The 20,621-nt window shown below is 44.1% G+C and overlaps 1 protein-coding gene across 22 annotated transcripts in view; it reads right to left on the reverse strand.

The window, feature by feature from the left end:
* CDKL5 (cyclin dependent kinase like 5) overlaps positions 1 to 19,182 on the reverse strand; it is a 108,245-nt gene extending 89,063 nt beyond the window's left edge. For 16 of the 22 annotated variants that reach the window (XR_014940277.1, XR_014940275.1, XR_014940288.1 and 13 more), the window contains exon 1: positions 19,131 to 19,182. The gene's annotated coding sequence lies outside the window, so the exon portion shown is untranslated. Of the gene's footprint in view, positions 1 to 18,937 lie in introns of all 22 variants that reach the window. The other 6 variants (XM_085531088.1, XM_085531041.1, XM_015886072.3 and 3 more) reach the window with 2 other exon arrangements.
* Positions 19,183 to 20,621: the final 1,439 nt, after the last annotated feature.

A 20,621-nucleotide genomic window follows, 5' to 3' on the forward strand; every position in this document is an offset into this window, starting at 1 on the left:
AGAGCTCAATATAACAGGGAAAAAAAACAAAACAACAAAACAATGGGAGAAGGACAATAAGTCTTCTATATGCACATGCTCTGGCTACTGCAGTAAAGGCAATTGTCCAAGGGAAGCGTTTCAGATCACGCTTACAGGGTGGGGGCACCACTCCCTTCTGAAGTGCTGCAATTCATTATTGCATGGGTATCATTTATTTTTTTAAAACAACCACAAAACTTAGATTGGCAAACTGATACAGGCTTCTAATAGATGTGGATGTAATTTAAGTTGAACACTGTCATTTGCTTACATGCACACAGTAGTACCTTTTCAGGGCTACCTAGAGAGAGCACAAGTTCCATTAGTGAAAACAGCATTTTCTGCATTAGTACCCAGGACAGAAAGCCCCCCAAACTGTTGCCTTTTGCATCAGTTTTTATCACAGTTTCTTATTAACCGAGCTCTCTAACAGGATTGAAACGAATGCCTTTTTCCACTACAGGAAGAAGAAAACTATTTCTCCTCAGGCTGCAGAGCTGTATAATGTTCCAATGTTGTTTTTTAGTAATTGGACACAGCATAATCTTCCCAGAGCCATCAAAGCTCATTTCTAGGTGATGCCAAATTGTCATCTCAATACCATGGAAAGCACTAACTAATTTTGCTTCTTGAACTAACGCTCAAGATTAATAAAAGCTTGACATGAGCCAGCAGCACACTGCATCCTGGGCTGCATCAAGAGAAAAGCAGCCAGCAGGTAGAGGGAGGTTCTAGCTCTCCTCTGCTCTGCCCTTGTGAGGTCCCATCTGAAGTACTGTGTCTATGCCTGGGGCCTATAAGAAGGATGCAGTGTTGATGTGATGGGTGCAGAGGAGGGCTATGAAGATGTCTGTATCTGAGCACACGAGACAAAGCCATGCTGAGCCTGCCTGCCACCCAATTATTTGTAAGCAGAAAACTCTGCAGCGATTGTATGCTTCCATCCACTGCTTTGCCCCAAAAAGCACAATGAAAAATGCAAACAAAAAACCCACATGAACCAAGGATCCCAATAACCCCTAATCTTCTTGAGAGTTAACTACAAATTATTTCGCTCCGGCACTATGTTGACCTTTAAAACCCATACTTTATAGTGGCTTATCAACTCAGTGATGCCAGAGCATTTTACAGGCTAACCTATGAACTTCTGAGAGAAGACACTGAGATGCTACCAATTCAGATATAGCTCCTTATAAGAAAACAACTCACTTACAAGGCTTATGTCTCCAACACAAGAGCTGAGTCTGTCTGCACAGAACAGTAACGATCTTAACACAAACATGGTTGCATACTAGGAGAGTGGTTAGGCCCTGGAACAGGCTGCCCAGGGAGGTTGTGGATGCCCCGTCCTTGGAGGTGTTCAAGACCAGGTTGGACGGGGCCCTGGGCAACCTGATCTAGTAAAGGTGTATGTTTGGTGGCCCTGCCAGGCAGGGGGGTTGGAACTACATGATCCTTGAGGTCCCTTCCAACCCGGGTCATTCTGTGATTCTCTGTGATTCTGTAATTGTGATCCCCACAGCACAGCAACAAATCCACCCAAGTCACTGCTTCTACATAATATTGTAAGGACCTGCCCTGAATGAAATCCCTTTCCATATGATACAGTTTCACACATCTTTAACCTCCTGGTTTAGGGATTACAGAGCAGAACACTGCAATAACAGACGAATACTTGAACAGATTCACAGTTCCACACAGTATATACTGAGAATACCTTATTTCTGTATAAACAGCAACAACTGATAAACAGAGCATTTTTAATCTGTACTATCTTGCACCTACAGCGATCGCTTCAAATACAACATGGTTTGCAGTGACAAGCAATGCCTTGCAAGTCAGCCTCAGTACTAACAAGTGAATTACAATAGCAGCAAAAAGTATTTATTCACAGTGCTCCCTAACCTACCTGATCACCCTTGTAATCTCATGACAAACAACAGTGCTTGCTCATGACCAGCTTCTTTAGAAACTCACACCTCTAATAATAAAAATCCACAAGAAAAGCAACAAAACAGTCCATTTGCTCTCATCATCACTACACCAGTAAGATTTGATGCTCCTCTTGTCATTTTGTTAACGCAGAAGCTTAATCCACAAACACAGAAAAACAGAGTTCACCAATGAATGATAGAGGAACTGCTTAAGAGATAATTAACCATCTGCAGGTTGAATGTGTATTTGTGGGACTGAAAAGGATATCGTCGTGACTTGTGATCAGACTATAAGCTGCTGAGCAGCGCTGTTTACAACTGCATAAGCAACATCTGTGAACCACTGATGGTTGATAAAAAATGCTCAGACATCCTCAGTCATTCATAGAGCTCTTTGAACACAAGCAAAACAAATAGGATTCACCTATCTCTCAAGATGGAGATGAGAATTTCTGCCTCCTTAACATTTGAAAGCCAAAAGAAATGTAACAACCAGTTCCAGTGACGTTGAGATGCAGATAATTTCAAGGTCATTTGATGAGACCTATGAGAATTTACGAAGTATTAAGATGCTATTTTCACAGGTATCATTAAACAAATCTTGAACTTCCACTTTTGAAAACCTCTTCATAGTAAATATCCACAAACATATTCATGAAGTTTTTGGTTTTTTGATTGTTTTCAAACACATAATTGTTCTAAGAAATTCAGAAGTCAAAACTTTGAATCAATAACTAGGGAAGCAGGAGAAATCGCAGTGGTTCCCTGCTGTATCATTCTGTTGGTACATGAGGAATGCCAGCTTTCACACAGGTTTCATGCACCAACAGGCCTTGCTACCCTCCATATCCTACATCAGGGTACCAGCAAACCTGGTCACCTAAGCTCATGTTAGCCCTTTCTACAATATCTCAGTCCATGGTTAACGCCTACATTTTAGCTTCTCCATACTTCCTTCTTCACTCCTACCCACACTTCTTTAAGACAGCTGGCAGCTGCCTACAGTTGTACAAGGTGGGAAAAGACCTCCAAGACCATTTAGTCCAACTGTCCATCTACCACTAGCGTCTCCCCACTAACCATGCTCCTCAGTGCCACATTCACATGTTTCTCAAACACCCCCAGGGACAGTGACTTCACCACCTCCCTTGGCAGCCTATGCCACTACCACAACCGCTCTTTCCAAGGAGTATTTCCGAATCTCCAATCTGATCCTTCCTTGGAGCAATCTGAAGCCATTCCTTCTCATCCTATCGCTGTTTTCTGGAAGAAGAGGCCAGTCCCCAGCACACCACAACCTCCTTTCTACTCTACCTGTGTAAGGAACCTGCTTTGGCAGGGGGGTTGGACTCAATGATCTCTAGAGGTCACTTCCAGCCCCTACAATTCTGTGATTCTGTGAATGTAAGCTAAAAGCCACACTGCCTCAGCTAACCAGTAGTCACAACAGCTAACTCAAAATGATCCACAAGACACATTGGTTGTTTCAAGAACCTATATAGAATTTCACTGTGATGTCAAGACAAAAGGCCAGGACTCCTGAAAAACCAGCAGAGAACTGCAGGATCCCTTACCTCGCATGAAGCACAGAACTATTGGAGCACTCCAGCGCAACCCAGTTTCAGACTGTTTCCACTGAACACTGAAAATACTTTGAAGTATTGTCTGCTGGAACACAGGGACCTAGAAATTTCACAAGTTATTAAGTTATAGCTGTAGTCGTAGTTTATCTGTGCTCTCCTGGCTGCATGTAGTCATGAGTGATTATTCTCATATTACCATAGTCAGCGCTGTAAGTGCAGCAATTCAGTTACACTGATGAATTAGAACTTTTGCTCCAAAAATGAAGTTGAGCAAGGAGGGTGGAAAGGGAAAACAGCACAGTTATCACAATTTACAAACAGGATTCATGTTCTCACTCATCTGTTACCAAAAGTCAACAGATTACAATACTCTGATTAAGGTTCTGTACCTGTTAGTGACAGGTAAAGTCAGCAGAACTGAAGGAGAACTTCCACGTGCAAAAGATCATTAACAACATCAAATTTGCTACATCTAATAGCCACTAACAGAGCCCAATAACCCGTACCAATTTTACATATAAATATCAGTCTTTCAGAGACTGAGTTCTTGCATGCTTTAAATGTACAAAAGAACAATGATGTTCTTCTATTAAGAACATTGGCTTGCACTTATAAAAGACGCAGTGTCTTGTTTGCTGTTCCTCATTACACTATTTGTATGGCATGTTATAGATGTATTACAGCACAACAACTCCCTTCTCTCACCCTCACTCTCATAAGCAATGCCTCCCTCTTGCTGCTTCCACATTCTATCAGCTCATTAGTTAATTATTGCTTAAACTCAAACATACACTACCTGCATATGTTGTAATGGAGACTTTTACTTTCTCATACACAAGAATACAACTAAACTACACAGCCAGAAAGGTAAAATTTGTGCAACTATGACTTAATCACTGTCAGGCCTTCAGCCTCCAGGAAAAGAACATCATCAATATCATAGTGGGTTTTTCTGTGTCCTAATTAGAACAACACTGTTACATGTATGACAAACAAATGCTTTAGGAAGCAGAACAACTACAAGATTAGAATCATAGAATCACAAGTTTGGAAAGGACCTACAAGATCATCTAGTCCAACAGTCCTCCCATATACCACAACTGACTTCCCTTCTACTTGCACACATCATGTAAAGGACAGCTCAGACTCTGAGCTGCTCACAACCAAAAGCCAACACCTTCCTTCTCACAAGAAGAGATGGTGAACAACGCTACACAACTGCACGCTGACAAACGACACGCTCAGCATTCTCACAACGTTGTAATTTAATGCCTGGATGAGAGTAAAAGCTCCAAAACACTGCATGGATTCAGGACTCCAACTGCAATTCAGTGTGCTGCTGGGGCTACTCTTTTGCAAACCAGAAGAATCCAGGTGATAAGTCACCTAATACTCCACATACAGTGAACTTGGATACAGAAGGGCTATGAAATCTTGTTTCTAATGTTTACAACATCTGATAATTAGGTGCCTACTGCAAACAGAGCTGTCAGAAAAGAATTCAAAGTTAAATATTCATCGATACACATTACAATGTCAAGGGTAAAGTCTTAACAAAACAAACAAACAAAAAAATTTTTTTTAAAAAATCTCACATTAAAATCATTGTTGCTAATAGCTAAGTCAACCCTCATACACTTCACAGAATGGCCTGGGCTGAAAAGGACCACAATGATCATGTAGTTTCAACCCCCCTGCTATGTGCAGGGTCACCAACCACCAGACCAGGCCGCCCAGAGCCACATCCAGCCTGACCTTGAATGCCTGCAGGGATGGGGCATCCACAGCCTCCCTGAGTAACCTGTTCCAGTGTGTCACCACCCTCTGCGTGAAAAACTTCCTCCTCGTATCCAACATAACCTCCCCTGTCTCAGTTTAAAACCATTACCCCTTGTCCTATCATTGTCCACCCTCGTAAACAGCCATTCCCTCTCCTATTTATATGCTCCCTTCAGGTACTGTAATGCCACAATACGGATTCCCCAAAGCTTTCTCTTCTCCAAGCCAAACTAGCCCAGTTCCCTCAATCTTTCCTCATAGGAGAGGTGCTCCAGCCCTCTGACCATCTTAGTGGCCCTCCCCTAGACCCAATCCGAGAGCTCCACATCCTTCCTGTACTGGGGGCCCCAGGTCTGGACGCAGTACTGCAGATGGGACCTCAACAAGAGCTGAGGGGGACATTCAACACTTACTAGATTTGTACAGCTCATTTCCCTACAAAGAAGGAATCCTAAACTAGAATTACACAGAGAAGGGCCACTTCTAAATGCTCTGAATCAAGAACTTGATAATCTCTGTAATTTCAGTAAAAAAAAATTAGAAGGCAGTTCCAAACAAATTCCCACGCACAGAGACGGAAACAAAGACTCTTCTGGGTCTCCTCAGTACATCCAACCACAGGCCAATGACAAAGCCATAGAATTTACCTAATTTATTTTTTAAAGGACCTCTTTATTACATTCTTTAACTAAAATAATCATTACAAGGAAATGTCAAAGAACACGCTGACCATTCATCCACCTTAAAACAACACAAAGGTACTGGAATAGGCTCCCAGGGAGGTGCTTGAATCGCCATCCCTGGTTGTGTTTAAGAGCCATTTGGATGTGGTGCTCAGGGATATGATTTAGTGTAGGGTTGTTAGAGTTAGTGTACTGGTTAGGCTGCGATCGGACTTGATGATCTTCAAGGTCTTTTCCAACCTGGGTAATTCTATGATTCTATTGTGTGCCCTGGTGGCGCAGTGGTAGGAACGCTGCTTTGCAACACCGGAGGCCCTGGGTTCGAATCCCCCCTCTGGCACAAGTGGTAGAAGTGCCGCTCTGCTACACAGAGGCTCGAATCCCGGGCGGTTGGACTCGATGATCTCTAAGGTCCCTTCCAACCCGCATGAGACTATGATACTATGATTCTAAACAGCGGTGTAAGAATAGTGTGCATGAAAGAACAAAGGCAGCACTCTGGCCATGGTAAAGGCAAGCAAAGGTGAAAACCACACTACAAGAGTCCAGAAAGGTTGCAGATTCTACCAAGAGGGATAGGAAGGCAGGATAAATATTCTGACTTTCTCAGATTTTGCTCCATTTCATATTCTTCCAAACTCTTGAACTAAAGATGCAAAACAAAGCATCAAATAATCCCATTCATATATATAGATATAGTTTCAGTTCATACTCAGCACAAATTGATACCACACAGATTTTTTAAACCCACACCTATTTTTCCACTCTTTTTGAAGTTTTACTCCACTTAATATCTTTGAATGATACGTTATAGTCACTTACAAGCAATAAAAGCAGTGCGCACCAAGCACCACAGAAGCATGAGGGCAATTTAAAAATACCTGCTATAATCATTCTGCGTATAATTCTGGTAGAACAGGTTTTAAACAAAAAGCTCAAACTTTTTGTTCATAAAAACAGGCTTTCAACAGATCTGATTTAAGAACTTTCATCAGATGGCAAATGCAGGTCAACAATTTCACAGAGAATCACAGAATGACCCGGGTTGGAAGGGACCTCAAGGATCATGTAGTTCCAACCCCCCTGCCTGGCAGGGCCACCAAACATACACATTTACTAGATCAGGTTGCCCAGGGCCCCGTCCAACCTGGCCTTGAACACCTCCAAGGACGGGGCATCCACAACCTCCCTGGGCAGCCTGTTCCAGGGTCTAACCACTCTCCTAGTGAAGAAATTTCCTTAGTTTCTTGGCAGTTTAACTGACCTGCTCTGTGCTACTCAAGGACCAAGTTCTCCCTTGACCCTAATCCTTCAATTCTGAGGCGACTTTCTGAGCCAGAAGGATGTATGGAATAACACTTTGACTTTATTTCAAGCACAATGTGCTCACAGTATTTCAGAAGCTCAGGGTTAGTCAATGGCTGCACAGTAAGTGCTTCACTCTGCTGGAATGTCGTCCAGTTGTTACCTTGGCTCATATTCCACTCCTCTTAACACTGCAATCACAGCTGTCCCCTACATCACACCAGCACTGGTGCAGGCACGGTATTCTCTCAGTTCACTACTGACATCCAATCTTGAAATCAATTTGCAAATTTATTTCGTGTTTCTCCTTCGGGAGAATGACATTTGTCTCAGCTGCTGTCATGTAATCACACCACACCAGCTTCACTCTTTTTTCCTCCCCCAGTGATTTGGTTCAGCTGTTAATGAAACAGCAGCGTTATTTTTCTCAGGTGGATTTATTATAACTCATCTTAATGAGTTATAACAACTATAAAGCTGACATAGATCAGCCCAACATAGATCATTTTGGTCCGTACTGTTAAGGAAGAATGTTTGAAAAAGAAGATTCTCTCCATTTAATTAGGTAAAGAGAAGGACGCCTTATAAAGTCTTACAAAAGCCTTATTTTTAATTAACTTCTTCACCTTTTTACACGGAACTGATCGTATTGATGCAGAAAACATCCTTCAAAGTGATGTTAAACGCCCCCTTCCCTACTGTAGCGCTGCATGTACCAGTTGGATCATTTTTCTTCAGCTCATGCATTTTGTTTAGAGAGCAGAAATGCCCATATAAGACATGGCTTTTGTCAAAAAGTGCTTTCAATTCCCTACAAAACAACGGAGAGAAAATGAGCTGTTTCCATGATACCTTCATTTCCGTTTCTTAAGTATTCCATATGAAATTATATACTCTTGTATTAATTATCAGTGATAGAACTAGAGGGAATGGTTTTAAGCTGTGCCAGGGGAGATTCAGGCTGGACATTAGGAAGTATTACTTCTCGGAAAGGGTAGTCAGGCATTGGAATGCACTGCCCAGGGAGGTGGTGGAGTCACCGACCATGGGAGTGTTCAAGAAACGTCTGGATGTTGTGTTGAGGAATATGATTTAGCCAGGAAGTATTGGTAATGGTTAGACTAGATGATCTTCTAGGTCTTTTCCAACCTTGATAATTCTGTGATTCTGTAAAACAAGGGTATCCAGCATTTTCCAACATTAATTCTGGAGACAGAAGCAAGACAAGCCTAAGATTGCCTAACTGGATTAAGCACTGTATTAAATGAGACTACCTATATATATATTTTAAACTAAAGGACATTTTAATTCATATTAAGACTACAGTATTATTTTCAACTCTGATATTCCATCTTAAAGCAAGCACTAGAGGAAATTCTCCAGCCTAGAACGCTTATTTGCCCAGCACTGTTTGCTGCTCTACCATTAACATCACAGAACCTAAACATTATCACATTCTGCACTAACAGTGATTTTACTTCTGCTTTCATTTGCAGAGTACATCTAAGCAAAACCATCTGCATGCAACTGACGTTATGGATTAACATAAATCTTGGCTTTTGACATTTTTCTCCTGGATTTAGCTTCTAACTTAAAGCATACAGAGTCTCCTTCTCTGGAGATATTCAAGACCCGCCTGGACACCTACCTGTGTGACGTGTTGTAGGGAACCTGCTTTGGCAGGGGGGTTGGACTCGATGATCTCTAGAGGTCCCTTCCAACCCCTACAATTCTGAGATTCTGTGATACTACAATGCCACTACTGCTGTAGCATCACCATGAAAATCTGTTCCACACAACTACCAGTCATTGGCACACATCAAGCAATTCACATCACACTCAAATGTATTTTTGTTTGGGGTTTTTCAGGCAAAGAACCTTTACGATACCATATGATAAGAACATGAAATCCATCAGCTTGTTTTAATCTGTTCTGCCACTCCTCAGTAAAACGGTAGAGACTATCAGATAAGCAAAAGGAAGATAGAAAAAAGTCACTATCCATCACGTAATTGATTCTAGCGGTCTATTTTCATGTTCATCTATCATTTCGCCTTAAATAAAATCCAATTACTTCAGCTTCACAGGTAGACTGGAAAGGATTAAGAGAGGTCATAAATTAACACCACCCAAATATATGTGCTACATACAGAGTTGTCAAGTCCCACACATTGAACATTAAACTCACTCTGCAGCTCCCCAGTTAGAATCTTTATCATGATACATCCTCTCACACGTTGGTAGCGTGGCACAGGTACTGCTGAGCACTGTATAATTCAATACTTGGGCCTTACAGTAAGCTCAGGCAGCTTCATGTCCAGCAGGAGAATAAACCGTGCCCAGCAGCAAACACAACTTTGTGCTGGACTACGCGGCTGAGAAGCCTTGAGCATGAGGCACAGGCTCTTCCATAGGATCCAGTGCACAGTGCTCACACATCAGGGCTCTGGAGCTGACAAGAAACCTGTAAGCATGCCCAATAAGAAGAGGCCATTTTTGTCTCTGCTTCCATTCCACTCCAGCAACACAGCCTCCTCTATCTAATCTATCTAATTCCCAGCAGCATATTCTGAACTTTAAGGACAGAAAATATACCATTTTCTCTTTAACCGGTTATAGACATAAATTTTCCACTGCTTACATTTGGTAATTTATAGGTACAGCATAACTCCACAAATTTGTACAGCTACTTCCACAGGCACCAATTAGGATGTGAGTCCCATTACATTACCCATACGCCAATGGCTTTACAGTACAAACCTACATTCATCATTTTCAAGCATTACATGCCCCACATCATCCACCTTTACAGCGGCAAGTCATTCCCCACATCTGGTAACCTCTATGGTCGTTGCGTAGGTGGTAACAGTGCACAGGGCACAGCAAACCCCTGTGCTTTTTAGTGGGGGCTTCTTTTGTAGCTACTCTGTCCTTCTCAAGGCAAGGAGAGACCACCAGTCAATCAAACGATCAAAACCAGGGTGCAAGCAAAGAGTACTATTAAATCCTGAGCGCCATCAGAAAACTCTAAAAAAGGCTGATGGTCACAAAGTGAAATCGACAGCTACTGTTCTCATAATTCTGCCAAACTTGGAACGGTCTCAAAGTGTTTGTAAGAACCACCATTTTAAAAACCACACTGTCGTTGATGTTAAAGTTGGAAAATATGTTCAGTGAAATCATTTATTCGTATTTTTTGCAGTTGAACCATTTCTTTCTGCCAGCTCTGGAGCTTCACATAGTCCAATTATTTCAAAGGACAGCACGGTTCCTCTTTGCTAATTCCTTTGAAGAAGAGCAAGTTAAGGAGCCTGGTCTGCCATTTCATTTCCATTGAAAACACCCAACAATAGCTCAAACGTTATTTTAAGTGAATATAACTGGAACAGTCAGACAAAAGGTCACCCATTTTACTGGGGTGGAAAAATACAGGATAGGCTTCCCAGTCTCTCAGGGTTGTTCAGTACTTTGTTCAATCAAAGTCGAGTAGACTTTGGCCTTAATACAAATACTTTCCTATCTCCCCTCACCCAGACACGTTTGCAACACAATTTTAGTCACTGTTATTTTCGAATGATTTATATAAATGAGTTTTATTTACCCCACAAGAAAAACAACAACAAAAAAGATACCGAACATCTCTCAGTCTCTGAGCTTATAGATAAAGCAATCCTGAATCTCAAATAAATAATTAAAAGTATACATGCAGGTTGGTGGTGGGCTTTTTTTTTTCCCCTGTGAGTCACAATTTGAGTCAGCAGAAGTAACTCAAAAACAACTATGTTGACAGAACTAAGGGAAGTAAGGTCATGTTTCTCAAATATGCTTTTCATTCACAGAGCTTCGGGCAATTAAAACATCAATATGTACAGAATTAGTGAAACATTTAATGATCTCCCAACAACAGGAACAGCTCTTTGATTAGGAAGAGAAAAGCCAAGGTTCACCTTCTGAAAATACTGCTCTGTTATTATTACTGTGTGAATCCCATACTGGCATCTTCACACTGAAATTTGTTTTTATTTATAACTGTGTTAAAAATAGTTTCTAAAGAAAGTCGAGCAACAAATTTGGTGTCTGTATGTGACATTTCAGCCCTCCACGTTTTTCAAGAACTAGTTCAGTGATTCCAACTCACGTTGCTGTGCTGTAGGACCGCGCTTACCCACCCCTGTTCTATCCTCGTGCTTGGCTGCCACTCTTCTACTTGCATCAAGCTCATATCCTACAAAATCAGGGACAGAAACATGTATAACCTCTTACCCACATACATCAGATGATGTTCCACCTACAGTTCTCTCCTTATTCCCTCTTCATGGTAGATTTGAACTGAGCACCCTTCCCACAGATGCTTCAAACATTAGAAACTCTTTGCAGACATACATTATGCTCCAGCATAAGCTACATCACAGAATCACCATATTGTAGGGGTTGGAAGGGACCTCTAGAGATCATCGAGTCCAACCCCCCTGCCAAAGCAGGCTCCCTACACCACATCACACAGGTAGGCGTCCAGGCGGGTCTTGAATATCTCCAGAGAAGGAGACTCCACCACCTCCCTGGGCAGCCTGTTCCAGTGCTCAAAGTACATCAGGTGATGTCAAACAGATCCCCCACAATGTATGCTTAAATACCCTTACTTGCTTCCTAAAATAACATTCCCAAATTATTATCAGCTTCACATCATTTCTGCTTTCCTTACTACCTTCACCTTGCCCAACAGTTCGACAAAAAGCAGCAAGTAACACGAGGACAATATAGCAGAGCCTGACTATGGACCCACAAGAAGTGGTCTCCATTTCTTGTCCCATCTCCAATCACCTGCCTCTTCCCATCAGACCCGCATGGCTCAGCAGAGCTGGAGAACATTCCCCCCCCTCCCAAAAAATGACCAAGTGGTTCAGAAGTTACCGGCAGGGTGGGAGGATGAGCCAGTGGGCAGATGGATGGACAGATGGAGCAATTGCATAAGATGCTCCTCTCAAACTAAATTCAGACTTTCGAGTCCTACCTGTTCCACCAAGCACTCCATCAGCACTGGCCACTTCCCTCTTGGAGGTTTTCCATTTTATAAAAGGCAATACCACATAAATTAGTAGCTTCAGTCTATGGGCTTGCCAGATCAATGCTGCACTGACTGTACATCACAATGTACAGTGTTATCATGCTCCATAAATAACTGCCTTGAAACACAGGCTGTACCCAAACAAGATTTTACAGTTTAGTAGAAAAATCATGTCTGCTTAAAAACATTATAATGGCATGTAATTTAAAACATCCTTTGTACTAATAATGCCAGCAGTAAAAGAGAAAGGAGAAAACCTCAAATCTTGTGTTTTATAAAATACAGAAATTGTACAGTAGAAAGACTACTACGCATTAAAGGAACTGCAAAGGCGGTTTGCATTTCAGCAGCACAGGACTGTGTGAAGAGATGGAGGAGAAGCTATGCTAGATAAGCAGATGGATCAGGAACGTGTGAAAAGGTCCATAAGGTAGGCTCAAGTTTTTAAAGTATGAAACTTCTCAAGTGAGCATAGACTCAGTGTAGGTGTTTTCATACTAGGATTAGTTCTGGTGACAGGCTTGTATGGTGGTGTTTTTTTTTTTTTCCTTTCGCAGCTTTTCTTTCTTTTTTTAAAGCTTAAAGATGTAGGTAGATAACAGCATTCTGGAATGGCTTGAGCTAGAAGGGACCCTTAAAGGCCATCAGGTCCAACTCCACTGCAGTGAACAGGGATACCTACAGCCACATTGGATGCTCAGAGCCCCATTCAGCCTGACCATGCGTGTTCTCAGGGCTGGGACACCTACCACCTCTCTGGGCAACCTGTGCCAGTGCCTCACCACCCTTAGCATAAAAAACTTCTTCCTCACCTCAAGTCTACACTTCCCCCTTTTAGTCTGAAACTATTTCTCCTTGTCCTGTCGCAAGGGACTCTGCTAAAGCAACTGTCAACTCCAGCCTCGTCTTCCAAAAAGGCTGGAAATATGTTTGGAGAGATTAAGCAAACAAGCAAGGACAATCTTGTGAACACTGCAGATTAACAGCATGGGAGGAAAAAAATAGGAGGAGAGTGGAATCCAACTCACAAAGGAAAAAAAGATAACATGCTTTCACCCCACACCATTGCTTATTTTGGGCTGAAATTCTCTCTCAAAGTGCTCAAAAGAAGATAACACAGCAGTGTAATTAAAGCAAGGAAAGTGCAGTGAAAGAAAAAAAAATTAAGTCATAAAGAGAGAAGAAAATCTACATTTTACACCACTTCATCCTAGCAATATCTCAGGATGACATATACACACACAGAATCACAGAATTGTAGGGGTTGGAAGGGACCTCTAGAGATCATCGAGTCCAACCCCCCTGCCAAAGCAGGTTCCCTACACCACACGTACATATATATACATGTATATACAAATACACATTTATTTATTTAAAGTGAAAACACCACTTTGAGCAGGTCTAACTGGACAGCCCTCTGAGTTACCTTCCAAAGGGAACTGTACATACAAGGCACAATTAGGTCTTGAAGGAGAACCATCTTGCATCACAGAAGGTATTGCCAAAAGAACAGATTAAGCCACCAGCAATGCCATTCTCTTAACTAACAACAGCTGAAAAAGCATGAAATTGGCCTCTTGTAACTTGATGTCAATTCTCACCTCCAAACATACAAAGCAATCAGGTTTCAAACAGTAGCAAATGGCTGGAAGAAGGTTTAATTTGATATATATTGTATTTATTTTATTCAGTTCTTTTCTTGGAGAAGAGAAAGCTCTGGGGAATCCTTACTGTGGCATTTCAGTACCTGAAGGGAGAATATAAATAAGAGAGGGAATGGCTGTTTACGAGGGTGGACAGTGATAGGACAAGGGGGAATGGTTTTAAACTGAGATGGGAGGTTTAGGTTAGATATGAGGAAGACATTTTTCACTCAGAGGGTGGTGACACACTGGCACAGGTTGCCCAGGGAGGCTGTGGATGCCCCATCTCTGGAGGCATTCAAGGCCAGGCTGGATGTGGCTCTGGGCAGCCTGGTCTGGTGGTTGGTGACCCTGCACATAGCAGGGGGGTTGAAACTACATGATCATTGTGGTCCTTTTCAACCCAGGCCATTCTATGATTCTATGAATATTTGCTAGAAGATGCAATGCCACTTCAGTCAACACCCATCCTGCAATCAAGAAGGATAATGCTAAAAACAAGTCTGCATTCTCAGATTCACAACTGAAACGCTATCACCTACTATTACTGCTATGGCAATTGCTTAGTCTTTGATTAATAAACATTTTAACTTTGGAATAAGGAGTACAGTACTTAAGTTAAACTTATTATTGCAGTTGATAACTAACATAAAAAGCAAGTTATGTCACAAACGTGTACCCATCCCCTATATTCACAGAGTATATTCTAACAATACAGACCATACTTGAGAGCTGCCAGCATGTCTGCCAATAAGTATGACAAACATGAATTTGAAATATTAATTAATATGCAAGATTAAGAACATCTGTCTGCTGAATGAGTTGTTGTGCATTTTGACAGACCCAAGATCTCTTCCCTTCTAACTGGAGTCACACAGCTGCCCCAGTGAAGTATAGACTTCCACATAAGCAACATGAGTGAAGCTGAACAGCTGCTTAACCCATGATGTGTGCAAAAGTATCCACAGAAAGGGCTCAAGTAACTACTGGGAGTAAACAAAATGCTGCCAAGTGTTAACAATAAAAAACAGAAGAGGAAACTTGTCTTGGAATTTGTTTTCAGCTGCTATCAAGTTTTTACTGAGTGCAGCAGGACAACAGGAAATTAGAATTAGCCTAATAGCTCTGACAAGGGCTTCAGAGAAGAGTTGACTTTGTCCATTTCTCATCTTCCAGGCAGTTTGACTTTGCCATTACATTCTCAGATAATAGCTGAGAATACAGTGTATAGAAAATCCCACGGTCTCTATAAAACAATCAGACTTTGGAAGATGCTGAACAAACTACACTACATTTGCTCAGGGAGGAGTGCTGTGATGAACTTGCAATTAACATGCCATGCTACAGAACTCAGAATATTCTCACCAGACACATTGAAATTTGTTGTAAGCGCTAGCACAGAGTAGCATTCAAATTCACAGAATCACAGAACTGTAGGGGTTGGAAGGGACCTCTAGAGATCATCGAGTCCAACCCCCTGCCAAAGCAGGCTCCCTACACCACGTCACACAGGTAGGCGTCCAGGCGGGTCTTGAATATCTCCAGAGAAGGAGACTCCACCACCTCCCTGGGCAGCCTGTTCTAGTGCTCCGTCACCCTCACTGTAAAGAAGTTCTTGTGCACATTCGTGCGCAACTTCCTATGCTGTAGTTTCATCCCATTACCCCTAGTCCTGTCCCCATACACTACTGAAAAGAGACCAGCCTCGCCACTATGGCCCCCACACCTCAGGTATTTATAAACCTGGATCAAGTCCCCTCTCAGCCAAAGCAATGCAGTGAGGTGCACTCCAGCAATGATGTCCTACTTCACACATATGGAACCCCACAGCTGAGTAGCTGCTGTCTTTGTAAGCACTAAGCTCACTCCAAGCAAGCCAAGCACATTGCAGAAGCACAGGTGATCCTATGCCAGGTGCTTATCATAGATAATTATCAGTCTGCTAGGAACTGGTATGGGGGGAGGGAATCGATTTCAAGATCAGAAAAACAACTTCTATGAGTTTGAAAGCCAAGCGTTTCCCACTCGAACATAAGGGCTGTTAGATGGGGAGATGAAAGAAAACATAGTTCAAATGAACCGAGCTAAAGAAGAATTCTCTACCATGAAAAACATTACCATCAACTTATCTGTATTCTCTAGGAATGCAGAAAGCCTACAACGCTGCAGGGCATCTGAACACTGCCACCCACTTCTGAAGAAAATAAGTGAAAAATAATCGTTCACATTCAAGCTCCAAGGAAGTTTTTTGGTTGTATTCTGGCAATCTGAATCAATATTTGGCTCCACTGAACCTTACAGCCACATCATCCCCTTCAGTTCCTTGAAGCAGGGTGTTACCATTCACATCTGTATTTCTATAGTCATCTGTAAGAGAAGATTACCAGGGACAGTGATATGGCTCACCAGAATAATGGAGCTTTGTGTGGCTGGCACAACTGCGGGTCAGTTCAGAACTGATTCACATTCTGTCTTTTCAGAGGGTAAGTTTGGTGGGGTTTTCATTTGCTTACTTTAAATGTTGCCAAGCAACTATTTTTTATGAATGCCGTCCTTTATTTTTCCCCCCCGAAATAACCATCAGCACAAAGCTATGGTTGAAAACACACTGGTTACAGGGCTACATACACTGAGGTGCAACTCCCAAACTGCCTGATAAAACAAACACGTGAGTGAAGAAAAAACAAGCGGCCTTATAGTTAGAATGTAGAACTTGGAAACAGGGATCCAACTCCTTTCCTCATTACATGACCTACACTCCTCAGTGATAGCAAACCTCTGGCCGTTCTCATGCCTTGATTTCCTGACATTAATTCTTGAAACAGGAGGGATAGAGGTGAACACAACTTGTGCTCCCAAGCCCTTTACCTGTCGCCCCAAGGCTCTGAAATCCTTTTTCAGAGTCCTGAAAGGTTGGATATTAGGAAGAACTTCTTTACAGAAAGGGTAGTTAGGTACTGGAATAGGCTCCCCAGGGGGGTGGTTGAATCGCCATCCCTGGTTGTGTTTAAGAGCCGTCTGGATGTGGTGCTCAGGGACATGATTTAGCAGAGGGTTTTTAGAGTTAGGGTACTGGTTAGGCTGCGGTTGGACTTGATGATCTTCAAGGTCTTTTTCAACCTGGGTAATTCTAATTCTATGATTCTTACAAGCAGACAGCCTGCGAGAGCATCCATATATAGTCAGCATTATAAATAGCTGTTTACATAGGGGAAGCAAACTGACTTTTCATTATTTAACTGTATTCATTACAGTTAAAGAGTGTTTTCTCCATGTAGGAATTATTCTTTTGTTCTACCCTATATTTGCAGCCTTCACTCACCCATCCTGCCCCACAGCACAAGAACAGACACTGCTGGTGTCCCCACTAGTGCTACCACTGAACTACATCAGAGCTCTACCAGGCTTGCAACAGACCAGCTCAAACCTCCTTGTAAAAATATGCAATAGACTGCACACTCCTCAGCAGCCATGCAATTTCAAACGCTTTCCTGCAGCTATTTCACCAATAAAAAAGACTTATGAAATACTCCAGGGCTTTGTTAGCAATAGAGCTACAGTGAACATTCCCACATTTGAATCTCAAAGCATGTTTTCTCCCCAACGTTTTTGAACTACACTAGAATCACAGAATCACAGAATGACCCGGGTTGGAAGGGACCTCAAGGATCATGTAGTTCCAACCCCCCTGCCTGGCAGGACCACCAAACATACACATTTACTAGATCAGGTTGCCCAGGGCCCCGTCCAACCTGGTCTTGAACACCTCCAAGGACGGGGCATCCACAACCTCCCTGGGCAGAAGGACCTGTGAGGTCGTTCAAATGGAACTGCCATCTCTTTGTTTAAACGCTTCAAGGTTTGAGAACCGAGCCACTGACAGCGGGGTTAACAACAGGTTTGTTTTTACATGCCGCTGGCTGCAGGTCTCGGCACCAGCTGACACGAATCGGAAGCTCCAGCTCCAACTCCCTGGTGTAGCACTCGTGCCCTGCAGCACCCGATGGCCACCGCTTTACGTTCTCCCTTCCTCGCTGCTCTTTTCAGCCACTGTCACACATAACGCTGCTTCGCTGCATATCACAAAAGCCTCAAGGGCTAAATAAGGCAATGAGCTCTCCGATGCAGTTGTGATTTACCCCCCTCCCCCCAGATGCTGCAGCTTTAGGTGAACGCTGACAAATAAGGCTGAGCCACTCCATGCAGAAACCTCGATGGGTGCAGAGCAGCGGATCTCAGCACAAGTACAAAGAGAGGAGGTTGCCAAATGAGCAAAACGAGAGAAATCTTGCACACCCACACGACTCGAGGTAGCGCTTCAATCCATACAATGGAAAAAGCCCGTGCTCCTGTTACCCAGCCCACCTGTTAAAATGGCGCTTTGCGCTTCTACTCCAGGCAGGTAGATCTTATTAAACGCTTGTCTTTTTTTTTTAGTGGTTTTTTTTCTTTTTAACTGCAGCTCAGCACGAAAACACACAGACTAAGCACAGTGTTGTTTTAGGCGAACACAGAAAACTACGCTAAAGGATGAATTTAACGCCCTTCGGCTGAAACGCGATGAGGGAAAAACGCTAGTTCCACACCCTCACAGCGGGTAAAACGCTGTATGGAGCGGGGATCGCGCCGTCAGGCGGGGCGGCGTATACAGCCCATGACAGCGGGAGCCCGGGCCGTTCAACACCCCTGGGCACCGCTCGCAGCACCTGAACCCGCTGCCGATAACAAGGGATCTCCCAGCCCTCCTCGGCTTCGCGTCCTCTCGCAGCCGAAGCGACAAGTTGTGCGGCTCAGCCCCCAGCCGCAGCCCCGCCGCCCCCCCTCACACACACAGCCCCGCTCCGAGGTGCCGCCTGCCGCAGCCACGGGGTCCCTCGCGGCCATCCCGGGGGCTGCCATCCCCTCTCCGTCCCCACCCACCTACCTGAGGGCAGCCGGCATCCATCCGCACAGCCTCCCGCCCTCCCTCCAACGAGGATCCCCGCAGGATCTCCTCAGTCTAAAACACAGCCCCAGCCCGACCGCTACCGCAAAGGACCGCACCCACAGCCGGAGCCCGAGAGAAGGGAAAGCCGAGCGCCCGGTGCCAGGTGAGGCGGTCCCGCAGCGCTCCGTACCTCACACCGCTCTCTCGCAGCCTCAACCGCCGCCCCCTCGCTCCATTCCCCCGCCCTAACGCGGCGTTCAACGCAGCCCCGCTAGCCGCCAGGCCCCGCCCCTCGGCCCGCATTGACAGCTCTCCCGACCAATAGCGAAGAAGAGAGCGGATCCTCCGTCCCGCCCCTCGCCTCTCTCGACCAATAGGAGCTATCCGTGGTGCTGCCCCTCCGGCTTCCCGGCAGGCTCGGTTGGCTCGCGGCTGCCGAGCAACGGGCGCGGGGCTGCGGGTGGGGCCGCTGAGGGCGGTGGCCGGGGGAGGCCCCGCTGCGGTCCAGAATGGAAAAAGGAGGTAAAAAATGAAGCTGCTTACAAATGCAATGAGTATTGGATGCATCAGTGCAGCTCTGCAGTAATGGATGCTCCATCCTGGCTCCCATTTTCCAGGGGTTATTTCAATGAGGAAACCCTGTGGAGTCTCCTGGATGCAGTGTGGAGTTGGTTGCAAATCGCCTTCCCACGGCATCTCTATGAGGGTATGAATCTCAAGAGCATCCACACAGGCACAGCTGCCAAGTTTAGGGTACTGCAGTCCTTAAAGAACACGTTCTTCATCTCCATCTTCCACCCTACACAGAGCACATCCCCAGAACTGAGTGGTGAGGTGCTTTGGGTTGGAGGGGGGATGAGGTTCTGAAGTGAATGCCATCACCTCTGCTCTCGGGGTGTCAACACACAGCATGGAGTGCTGGAGGGCATGAAGGACGTGGTTAGTGGGCATGGTGGTGGAGGGCTGATGGTTGAGTGAGATGATTTTACAGGTCTTTTCCAACTTAATGATTCTGTGGCATCCCCTCCAGGTGCAGCTCCATGGGCTGAAAGGTTCAGGAGTGCCTCAAGTTGCGCCAGGACAAGTATAGGTTGGATATTAAGAAGCATTTCTTCACAGAAAGGGTAGTTAAGTACTGGAATAGGCTCCCCAGGGAGGTGGTTGAATCACTATCCCTGGTTTAAGAGTTTAAGAGCCATTTGGATGTGGTGCTCAGGGATATGATTTAGTGTAGGGTTGTTAGAGTTAGCGTACTATGGTTAGGCTGTGGTTGGACTTGATGATCTTCAAGGTCTTTTCCAACCTGGGTAATTCTATGATTCTATGATGTCTCCCAGCCAGGTGGGCTCTCATTGGAACCCAGTGAGGACAAGTCCAGTGACAGGAATCCCTGAGATGTGGTCAGCTGGGACATCAGGCCCATGGACCATCTACTGGATTCTCCAAATCTCCCACCAGGCCTTGTTGTCAAAGCCTCAGAGATTTGTTATTCAGGAGAAGCCTTGCTGTAGCCTCCTAAAGAGATGATTCGTGGTTCATGGCAGGCAGTCAAATAGATCGTCTGAAACACATGCTCACAAGTCTGCCAAAATTCCCAGTTTCTGGTTAGCTCTTCCCACGGTACTGTGTCAGGAGTGTATCACGTCATCCTTAGCTGGAAGAATAACTTGAAGGGAATTTA

Source organism: Coturnix japonica, chromosome 1 (genome assembly GCF_054131305.1).
Source record: "Coturnix japonica strain WE chromosome 1, WE-NBRP24, whole genome shotgun sequence".
NCBI lineage: Eukaryota > Metazoa > Chordata > Aves > Galliformes > Phasianidae > Coturnix > Coturnix japonica.